This window comes from Octodon degus, unplaced genomic scaffold (assembly GCF_000260255.1).
Source record: "Octodon degus isolate 3935 unplaced genomic scaffold, OctDeg1.0 scaffold00130, whole genome shotgun sequence".
NCBI classification, from domain to species: Eukaryota; Metazoa; Chordata; class Mammalia; order Rodentia; family Octodontidae; genus Octodon; species Octodon degus.
Window position 1 is genome coordinate 3,743,421 of NW_004524706.1, and position 11,126 is coordinate 3,754,546.

The 11,126-nt window shown below is 43.7% G+C and overlaps 1 pseudogene; it reads right to left on the reverse strand.

The window, feature by feature from the left end:
* Positions 1–761: 761 nt before the first annotated feature.
* LOC101570874 lies at positions 762–1,751 on the reverse strand (annotated as a pseudogene).
* Between the last annotated feature and the right edge of the window lie 9,375 nt (positions 1,752–11,126).

Genomic DNA, 11,126 nt, shown 5'->3' on the forward strand with positions numbered 1-11,126 from the left:
CTATCTATCTATCTATCTATCTATCTATCTATCTATCTATCCATCTATACTGCATATTTGTATTTCATTAGAGTTGTCAAATGTTAGCATTCAGGACAACAAATAGCTTGTCTGAGACCCTTGTGCTAAAGATGAGAAAATGAGGCCAAGAAAGTGGTCTCAGAGATGCTAGGACTGAGCACCAAGAGGGCTCATAAAAGGCTGAGGAACAGTAGAGGAGTGACAGAGTTGGTATAATTTGTAATTCCCTTTGATCCAACTCTACAAGGGAATCTGCAAACCAGCTTCGCCCAAACCAGAACCATGCTTTTCTCATGCTGTCCCAACCTCTTGCTTGACAAGGACTCTACAAGCATGGGCTTCAGATGCCAAGCAACTGCTACCATGTTCAGACTATGAAGGTTCCTGGTGAGATGGTAATGTTCCCCAAACCTTGAACAGGTTACTTAACATATCTTACATCAATATTCACAAACAACCCTGGGGAAAACCACTATTGCTCAAAAAGAAGCGGATCAAATACTGGACCGATGACTGTGACTTAAAAGATAATTCTGGAATCCTGCTGTAATGAAAACTGATGGGAGCCATCTTTTTTTTTTTTTTTTTTTTTTTACTGGTCACAAATTTTATTACAGGAACAGTGAGTGGCAGGAGTGGCAACTTCAACCCAACCCACGTCCATCTGCTTTTCCAGCCCAGAAAGATGATGAAGAGGCTCAGAGCCCACCAGCAGAACTGACAGGGGCAGGCACATCAACACAAATTATATACAAGAACCTGGGTCTCAGGACCCTCCTGAGCCAGGGTATCAGGCAAGGCGGAACAATGGGCCTCAGTAGTCCTCTACCCAGCCGTTCTCAGAGATGAATGCATCAATGACCTCCTTCATGGCCAGGTTGGGAATGAGCTGTTCCTGGGTCAAGGGGCTCCGGGTCACAGGGTCGAAGAGCCCCACACACTGCAGTGACAACAGAATCAGAGTGCTCCATGTGCCAATCTGTGCCTCCAGCCCTGGTTGTGAGGCTCACAGGCCCTTACCTGCAGGTGCTGCTCAATGTCCTTGTGGTCGTAGGTGATGCCACTTGGTGTGATACAGGGTTCCCTCATCAGCTCAAAGCTGATCTTGCCACACAGATAGTCAGGGATATCTCGCTTCTTTCTCTTTTCATCTACCTGAGAGAAGAGCTCATCCATGTCTGCCATGTATTTGTCCTCTCACGCTCAGCAGTGGTGAGCCGAGTGAGGTAAGAGTGCAGCTCACTCTCCTGGTGGATGCGTTGCTCTTCGATGCTGTTCCAGCGCTTCTTCTTGGCAATGCGCAGAGCACTAGGGATACCATCCCCAAAGTTAAGCCGCTGCTCTTTGGCCAGGCTGTAGGCTCGCTGCAGATTGGCAATGGCCTCATCGTAATTCTCCATCTCCAGCTGGCACTGCCCCAGGAAGAAGTGCGCCTTCACAGACTGTCCGTCCAGTTCCAAGGCCCGCCGACAATCAGCCAGTGCTTGCTCAGGCTGCTGCATCTTCAGGTAGCACAGAGCACGGTGGGTGTAGTATACTGCCACCAAGGGATTCCGGGTGATGGCGCGGCCATCGCAGGCCGCCGCCTCCGGGTACTTGCGGCCCACGAAGAGCCGGTTGCCCTGTTCCTTGAGCTCCTGCGCACTCGGGCTCTTCTCTGGGCTGCCGCCGCCAGCACCCATCCGCGTGCTACCCTCCTTCTCCTCCTTGCCCTTCATGGCCCCGCGCGGCACGGCAGGGCTCTGTTCCCAGGATCCGTACCCGGCCGCCCTGCGCCCGCAGCCCGCGGAGCGACCCGCTCGGCCCGGTCAGGCAATCCCATCTTACTTTTTAGTGTTCACTGTGTCAACATTATTGATTATATTTCCAAGCTAAAAACTTGTAAAGTATTACTTTAAAATAAATTTAATGGTAGAGGCCTCAGAAGATAGCTCAGTCGCTTAAGTGCCTGCCTGGCAAGCCCAAGGTCCTGAGTTCAATCCCCAGTACGAAATAAATAAATAAATTTAGTGGTAGGATAAATTTTTCACTGATCCTAACACAGGAGTTAAAATGGAAAAACTAAAAGATCTGGGGCTTTGTATGTTTTTGAAACCTCTCAGGAATTGGCCCAAGGGAATAGTATCTTAATGACTGTTTTCAAGGAAATACTGTAGTAGAATGTCCACATTCCCCAGGGTCAATCCACAGTTTATTTCCCAATCCCTTCCTCCTAAACTCTGGGAAAGGTACCAGGGTTTAAAAATAAAAGGTGCTAACTTGGAGATCTGCCTGCTTTACCTGCTGACGGAGCTGATATGTATAATAAAACCTGATAAATTGTCATATCTCCTAGATGCAACTTGAACAGATTGTTAAAAGGTCTACATTGTCTTTGGGGGTAGAACCTATTATTGCCTGCCAGCTTTCTCATATGGAAAATAAGCCACACACTCTCTTTTAAAGAGCCAAATGGGGGACTGGGGAGAATGGCTCAGTGGAATAAGTGCTTCCAAGCACAAGGGCCTGAGTTCAATCCCTGATTCTGAAGAAGAAGAAAAAAAAAAAAGTTCCTTAAAAAAAAAAAAGAACCAAATGAACACCCCCTCATTTTATACCATGGTTAAAACCCAATTACTGGCTGCTTCAACAAAGCAGTCAGGCTCAGGTTGCTGTGGTTCATCCGCACAACACAAGACAGCCAGTCATGCCTTGAAGGCATTCGGAGCAAAAAAACAAAAACAAAAACAAAAACAAAAACAAAAAAAAACCAATTACCTTTCACAATCAGTTTGCCCCAGGTTGTATTAGGTTCCAGGAACAGTAAGGAAGTAGCTTCATTGAAAAGGGCAATCACTTGAAGATTTCTTGGATAGTCAGTATTTCTAGATTAGAAAAAGAACTACTTTTGTCATGTTAAAGGATAACATTTCATAGCAAAAATAAGTGGTTTGGTCACCACCATATGAAGGTTGCTGGCAACCACTCTTCTCCGTCTCCTAACAATTTCCATTTTAGGTATTGACAAGCCCTTCGAAATGATTCAGCCAAAAATCTACCCAAAGTTACACGTTGGGCAGTTTCATACTGAAAAATTTGGGTCTCTAGGCAAAAATGTCAGAAAGGGTTCTCCTTTGTCAATTGAGCAACAGATGCCCATGAGCAGTCCCTGGGGGGCCTTTGGGCAGCCATGCTGAAGGAAAGAGAACAATCATAAGTGGTTGGTTCCGGTTCTCGATCTTTCTGTTTCTGCTTACACTTTTCCTGAAGCTCAGCGCTGCCTCAGTTCTTAACTCAGTTCTTAACTCTAAGCAGTGGGTGAGCGACAGCTATTATGCAAGCCAGCGCAAAATGTTACTGGAGGGTTCAGTCCATATTCTGCTGGCTCCCAGGGAAATGAAAGCAGTTCATGCGGCAGAAAACAATGAAGAGCTGAGGAGGAGCAGCAGCTGCGGTGTCTATCAAACCTCTCTCTTCCTTCTGCGCTGACTGCAAAGACCGGTGCTCCACAGCGAAGATCGTAGCTCTTCCAAAGTGGCACAGCTGCAAAGATCAAACTCCCGCGAAGACTGGAACGTCTTCACGGAAGCGGGGCAGGGTGTCAGGAAGCCGGGCAGGGCGGCAGGAAGCTGGGCAGGGCGCCAGGAAGCCTTTCTCAATTCCTGGGCCCTGCCCACCTGCAGGGCTAGGCCCCCACGCTAAGAACTAGGGAAGCTGATTAGGCCAAGTTGACACAATGTATCAACTAACACATGGGGTCAGGGATATAGTTCAGTGGCATAAGACCCTGCCTGGTATATCCAAGGTCCTGAATTTAATCCCCAGTACAAAAAAAAAAAAAAAAAAAAAAAAAAAATGTTGTGTCTGTTTCGAACATGCACAGCTTTTCTGTCATAATTCCCTAGCAGTACAATATAATAACTTATATAGCATTTATGTTGAGTTGGTTAGTATAAGTAATGTAAAGCATATAGGATGGGCCAGCAAGATAGCTCAGTGGGCTAAGTGCCCGCTTAGGCAAGCACAGGGATCTAGGCTCAATCCCCTGGCACCACACGCTGCTCTAGCCCCGCCCCTGGACTACTGAGCCGGCCACTGAGATGAGGCATGGTGGTGCATGACTGTAATCCCAGTGCTGCAGAAGCTGAAAACAGAAGGATTGGGCTGGCCTGATAGCTCAGTGGACTAAAGCTTCTGCTTAGGCAGAGTGCAGCAGCTAGGGCTTGATCCCCAGCTCGCCTTGCTGGCCCCAGATGCAGGGCATGCTGAGACAGCGATTGAAACTGGGTGTGGTGGTGCACGCCGTAATCTCAGTGCTTGGGAGGCTGAAAACAAGAGAATGACTACAAGTCCGATCTACTTGGTGAGACTCTGCAGACCCTGTAGACTCTGTCCTAAATACAGGAAAAACAAAACAAAACAAAACAAAATAACAGGAGGATCACTATGAGTCCGAGCTACGTGAGACCCTGTATCAAATACATAAAAAATTAAAGTATATGGAAGGACTCATTAGTTCTGGGTAAACACTATGCCATTTTACATAAGGACTTGAACATATTTTGATGTCCATGTTTGTGGGGCGCATCCCAGAGCCACTCCTCATGAACACCGAATGCTGACTGTACTTGTTTATCTGTGTGTTTGCTTTTTGACATCACTTGTCTCTCCCGTGAGACAGTAAGTTTCATGAGGCCAGGGAACACTTCTATTTTGTTCAATACTGTACTCTCAATGCCTGCTATACTGCCTGGAACGTAGAAAGCTCAATAAGTACTTGTTGAATAATAATATTACAAAAACCAAGTAAAAGATGACAAGACTCGAACTTGAGTAGTCATAGTGCCTTTAGAGAGAAGAAATGAACATAGGAGACAGAAAGGAGGAAGAGAGGAATCTAGTGGCAGAATTGATGAGAGGGTCAGGGGGAAGGGGTAGGAGGGCTCCCAGTTTCTGCTTTGGGTAGCTGTATAGATAAAACTGCCACTAGAGGATGAAACAGTAAAAGAGGAAGATTTGTGGTAAAGAAGAAAGTGGTAAGTTCCATTAGAGACAAGTTCCATTTGAGAAGCAGATGGACTAGAAGAAGAAACGAAAAGCATCCAGAGATAGGTGGTGATTAAAACCATTCAAATGTGTGTTCAGAAAGATCATACATACAGGTAAGAAGAGATGAAAAGAATGGAGTCAAAAGGAACACAAATATTTAAAGATAGAGGAAGAGGAACACCCAAAGGACAATAATGGACAAAGGGGAGCTGGGGATACAGCTCAGCGCCAGCCTAGCAATCACAGGGTCCTAAGATTGATTTCTGGTACAAAACAAAAGGAATGAACAGGGGCTGGTGAGATGGCTCAGGGGTCTAAAGCACCTACTTAGAACAAACTAAGTTAAGCAAAGCACAGCGACCGCGGTTCAATCCCCCAGCACCCAGCCAGCCCCACCCCACCCCCTGGTGGGCTGAGCTGGCCACACACACAAAATAAATGAATAAATAAATAAAAAATAAATAAAAAAAAAGAAAAGGAATGAACAAAGAGAACTAGTTGTCCCAGAAAACAAAGAAAAAGAGCACTTTATTAAATGTAAACCCTCCTGAAAACAGGAGGATCTCTGTGAGTCTGAGCTGCATAGTGAGACTCTGAAACAACCAAAAACATTAAATAAATAAATAAATAAAAGTTTTGGGTTGTTTTAAATAAAAGTAGGATGTTTGGCCCCTAGAGGCTTCTCTTTACTGGTCTATAATATACCTTTTTTGGAGAAATGCCCGTTCACGTCCTTCGACAATTTTTGAAACAAGTCCCTTAATTTTTGTGAATTAATTTTGATAGATATTATACTTTGATGAGATTTCTTTGAGCATTTTGAAGTTGTTGTTCTATTGTCTTATCACCCGCTGCTTTGGGGGAATTTAACTATCAACATTCTTTTTTTTTTTAAGTCAAAGTTTTATTTTTTATTTTTTTCCATAATTTTATTGATAAACAAATGGCAATGAGACAGTTTCAAATCAAATTGGTTGTACAGTTTCCAACTATCAACATTCTTGAAAGTATTTCCCTTTTACCTTTGGCTGATTTTAGTATCTTCTGTCTTTTACTTTCAATGCTTTTACTATATTAAGCCTTTTTTTTTTTTTTAATTTTAAGGAAAGGTCTACAGGGTTTTCAGGGTCTCACTACTAGATCTGACTCATAGTGATCCACCTGTTCATGGCCTCCCAAAAGCTGGGATTACAGTTGCGCTAATTGCTGTCTCAGTGCTCCCCCTGGGTGGGTCCAGCATGGCAGGCCCAAGGATCTAACCCCTGGCTCCTGCACCTGCTTGCTGGTTCTGTAATCCGCTGAGCTATTTGGCCGGCCGTAGGCCTGGTGTTTTTGTATTTATTGTATTTTCAACTTTCTTCTTGCTGAGGTACAGCACTAATATTCACAACCTAGAGGAGTAGGGGTTTACTCTGCTCACGGTCTCAGTCCACAATTGACTGGCTCAAGGCAGGCCCATTATGGCAGAGGGTGCGGCGGAACAAAGCTGCTTAGCTCATGGAAGCTTGAGTGCGTAAGCAGTGCAGGCAAAGAACCATGGATAGCAGGTAAGGCCGCCGTGATCTGCAGACACACCCAGGTGTGTGCCTTACTAATCTGCTAGAAGTTTCTTTTTTTTTTTTTTAACATTTATTTATTTAGTGTGTGTGTGTGTGTGTGTGTGTGTGTGGCCAGCTCAGCCCACCAGGGGGAGGGGCTGGCTGGCCTGTGGTGCTGGGGGATTGAACCGTGGCCCCTGTGCTATGCCAAGCTTGTTCCAAGTAGGTGCTTTAGACCACTGAGCCATCTCTCCAGCCCTGCTAGAAGTTTCTTAATCCAATAAAGTGGACAGATCAGGATTAGTGGTCCCATTTGCCATCCTTAGGGCTTTGTCTTTATTTTTTTTCATTTTTTATGTATTTGGTACAGGGTCTCACTATGCAGCTCAGACTCACAGTGAACTTCCTGTTTTTAGCCTTGTGCTGGGACCATAGGTGTGCGCCACCACACCCGGACTCGTTCGCTGGCTCAGTGCACCAACGGGGATGCGGCCAGCACAGCATGAGGTGTCAGGGATGAAACTCCAGTCCCTGAGCTTGCCAAAGCAGGCGCTTAGTCTGCTGAGGAATCTCGCTGGCCCAGGCCTTTGTTTTATTCATCTCTGGGAAGCCCACGCATCACGTCTGGCATGTGGTAGGCGTTCATTAGTATGTGTTAAACAACCGAAAACCCCAGATAACCACAGAGTGTACCGAACGAGTATTTGAACTCTTCTTCCCTACCCAGGACCTTGCTTCCTAAAGTGCTTCTGTCTCATTTAATCCTAAACTTCACATCCTGGTGGGTTTTTTTTACCATTGTCCCTGAGCTTGATTCCAGCCCTTGGCATTTTAAGTTGGTTTCTCTCATGTTTGGTCCTGATTTCTCTAACTGCCTTCACTTGGCTGCCTTTATGGTGTCAATGAGCTGTACGTCATTAACCCTCCAACCCTGTGTGTGTGTGTGTGTGTGTGTGTGTGTGTGTGTGTGTGTGTGTATTGGGTACTTCATACATCCCAGGATAAGTGAAATGTTTTGAAATTCTGATTCAAGTACATTCCAAATGTAATTGCAATTTATTTTACATATTACTTTTCAATATGTACACATTTTGTGTATTTGTAATATTTTTTGTTTATTTATTTATTTATTTGGTACAGGGTCTCGCTATGCAGCTCAGACTCAGTGATCCTCCTGTTTCAGCCTTCCCAGCACTGGGATTACAGGTGTGTGCCACCACACCAAGTTTTGGTGGCCAGCTCGGCACAGGGCCAACATGGCATGCAGTACTGGGGACTAACCCCAGGTTCTTCCACTTGCCAGGTAGGTGCTTAGATTGCTGAGTTATCTGTCTGATTTATAGTTGCAATCTTTTTTTTTTTTTTTGCAGAACCAGGGATTGAACTCAGATCCTTGTGTTTGCCAGTTAAGCGCTTATCCTACTGAGCCATCTCCCCGGCCCCTATAGTTGCAATCTTAATGACATGTAGGATTTTGTATCATACTAGCTTCACTAACTATTACATAATAAACAGTTACCATTTTCTTTCCTTTTTTTTTTTTTTTCAGAACCAGGGCTTGAACTCAGGCCCTTGTGCTTGCCAGGCAAGCACTTATTCTACTGAGCTATCTCCCTGTCCCACCCCTTTTTTTTTTTAAGATAAGGTATTGCTATGTAGTTCAGATTGGCCTTGAACTCAGTATATGTAGACCAGGTTGGTGAACTCATGGCAATCCTCCTGCCTCAGCTTCCCAAGTGCTGGGATTGTAGGCATACATCATCATGCCCAGCTCAGTTATCATTTTTTTTAACAAATACTTTATTTATTTATTTATTTATTTATTTATTTATTTAGTGTGTGTGTGTGGCCAGTTCAACCCACGAGGGGGTGGGGCTGGCTGGCATGTGGTGCTGGGGATTGAACCGCAGTCCCTATGCTTTACTAAGGTTGTTCTAAGTAGGTGCTTTAGACCACTGAGCCATCTCACCAGCCCCTCAGTTATCATTTTTCAAGGCTGAAATCGTGTAATCATAATTCATTTCTCAAATATTTATTGAATACCTGCTACAAGGACTATAATGATACATAAGTATGCTTTTTCTTCATGCTTCTGAAATTTTTCCACAGTTAGATGGAAGAGGAAGGGGAAGACTGTGTCAACAAAGGAAAGCAACAAAGTGTTATGCATGCACTCCAGGAAGTCAGGCAATTGTCACTGAAGCAAAAAGACTTGAATTAGCCAGCTGTGGTGGTACACAAGTGTAATTCCAGCCCTTGAGAGACTGAGGCAGGAGAATCCCTGTGAGTTGGAGGCCAGCCAGCCTACAAAGTGAGACTCTACTTAACCAAAAAGCAAAACAAAACCAAAAAACCTTGAATTTTGAAATACAAATAGGTTTCACCAGTCATTTGGGGATTAATAAATTACTTCTTTCCTGTACTAGCTCAGAACCAACTGAAAAAATAAATGTCAGTTGGATGATGAGAGAGAGCCTCTTTACCAGTTAGGCTTAGAGAAGAGGACATGCTTAGAGAGGAAGGCAAATGACAGCATCAGTAGTATTCTTCATCAGGCACTATGCCTACCTAGTCACAGTAAACAGAATGGGCTGGCAAGATAGCTCAGCGGTCTAAAGCGCCTGCAAGCACAAGGACCATGGTTTGATCCTCACCACTACATGCTGTGTCAGTCCCACTCCTGGGGTGGGCAGAGCAGGCCACAAAAAAACAGCACAGTAAACATAGAATAACCCTAGCTTCCTACTTCGCTAAACTTACTGATTAAGCAGTTTAGAATAAAATTAAAATTTAAAACAGCATTAATCTTTCTTTGGTGCTGGGAATAGAAGTCATGTGTATTTATCTCACCCAGCCTAGGCTAAAAACCCTTTACCACTGAATCACATCCCTAGCCCTAAAACAGCATCAAAAAATATAAAATAACTGAGGATAAATTTTCAAAAGATGTGTAAAATCTGTACATTGAAAATCTGAAAACATTGCCGAGAAAAATTAACAAAAATTCATATAAATGAAGAAAATACACTATGTCCACAGATCAGAAGACTTAATATTATAAAGGTGTTATTGGCCCTTATCTCTCACCATATTAGAAAATTAGTTCATAATGGATCATAGACCTACATGTAAAAGCTAAAGCTATAAAACTTCTGAAGAACATGGAAGAAAGTCATAGCGATCTTGAGTTTGGCAAACATTTGAAAAACATAACAAAAAAGCATCAACTATAAAAATAAAATAGCAAAAAATTAATTTCATCAAAATAAAAACTTTCTGCTTCGGTGTGTGTGTGTGTGTGTGTGTGTGTGTGTGTGTGTGTGTGTGTGTTTGGGTGGAACTGGGGATTGAACTCAGACCCTTGCACTTGCCAGGGAAGCACATATTCTACTGAGCCATCTCCCTGGCCCCATTCTGCTTGTTTCAAAAGCCTTTTATCAAAGCCGGGCATGGTGGCACTGACCATAATTCTATCACTCTGGGATCCTGAGGGAAGAGGATCTCACATTCAAGCACAGGCTTGGGGACAGGGGAGATAGCTCAGAGGCATAAGCATCTACCTGGTAAGCACAAGGGCCTGAAGTTTTTATTTTTATTTTTATTTTTTTTTTCACGGAACTGGGGATTGAACTCAGGCCCTTGCGCTTACCAGGCAAGTGCTTAGTCTTCTGAGCCATCTCCCCAGCCCCAAAGTCCTCAGTACTTATCCTAACCCCGGACAGAACCCTGAGCACACCATGTCATCTCTGGAACCAGCATGCTGTAATCCCAGTGCTGGGGAGATTGAGACAGGAGGATTGCTAGGAGTTGGAGACAAGCCTGGGGGCTACAAAAGTGAGCACAAGGCCAGCCTAAACTGCATAATGAAATGAAATCAAATGAAATGTAATGATAGAATCTATGTCTCAAGATTTAAAAAACGGGGGTGGGGCGGCTGGGGAGATAGCTCAGTAGAATAAGCACTTGCCTGGCAAGCACAAGGGCCTGAGTTCAACCCCTGGTTCCACCAAAAAAAAAAGAGAGAGAGAGAGATCTTAAAAAACGAGCTGGAAATGTAACTCAATGGAAAGGTTTTGGGTTCAATCCCCAGTGACACATATGCACATGCACGCACACACACACACACGCATACACACACACAAAGCTCTGCTATGAAAATTATGCTGCAAGCCATAACCTGAAAGAAAATATTTCAAAACATGTATCTGACCAAGACTTGTACTTAGGATATATAAAAACATTCTTAGAAGGTAAGATAAATTTAAAAATAAGTAAAAGATCTGAAAAAAAAATAAAAAAAATTTGAACAAATGCAAATGTCAAATAACCACTTGAAAAAAGTTTTTAACATAATTTGTCACTAGTAAAACATGAGTTACAACCACAATGAATTACTACCGCATACCTACTGGAAAGGTTAAGAAAGACTGAGCATACATACCAAATGTTTGGGAGGCTCTAGATGAACTGGAATTCTTTTTTTTTTTAATTTTTATTTATTTATTTATGTGTGTGTGTGTGTGTGTGTGTGTGTGTGTG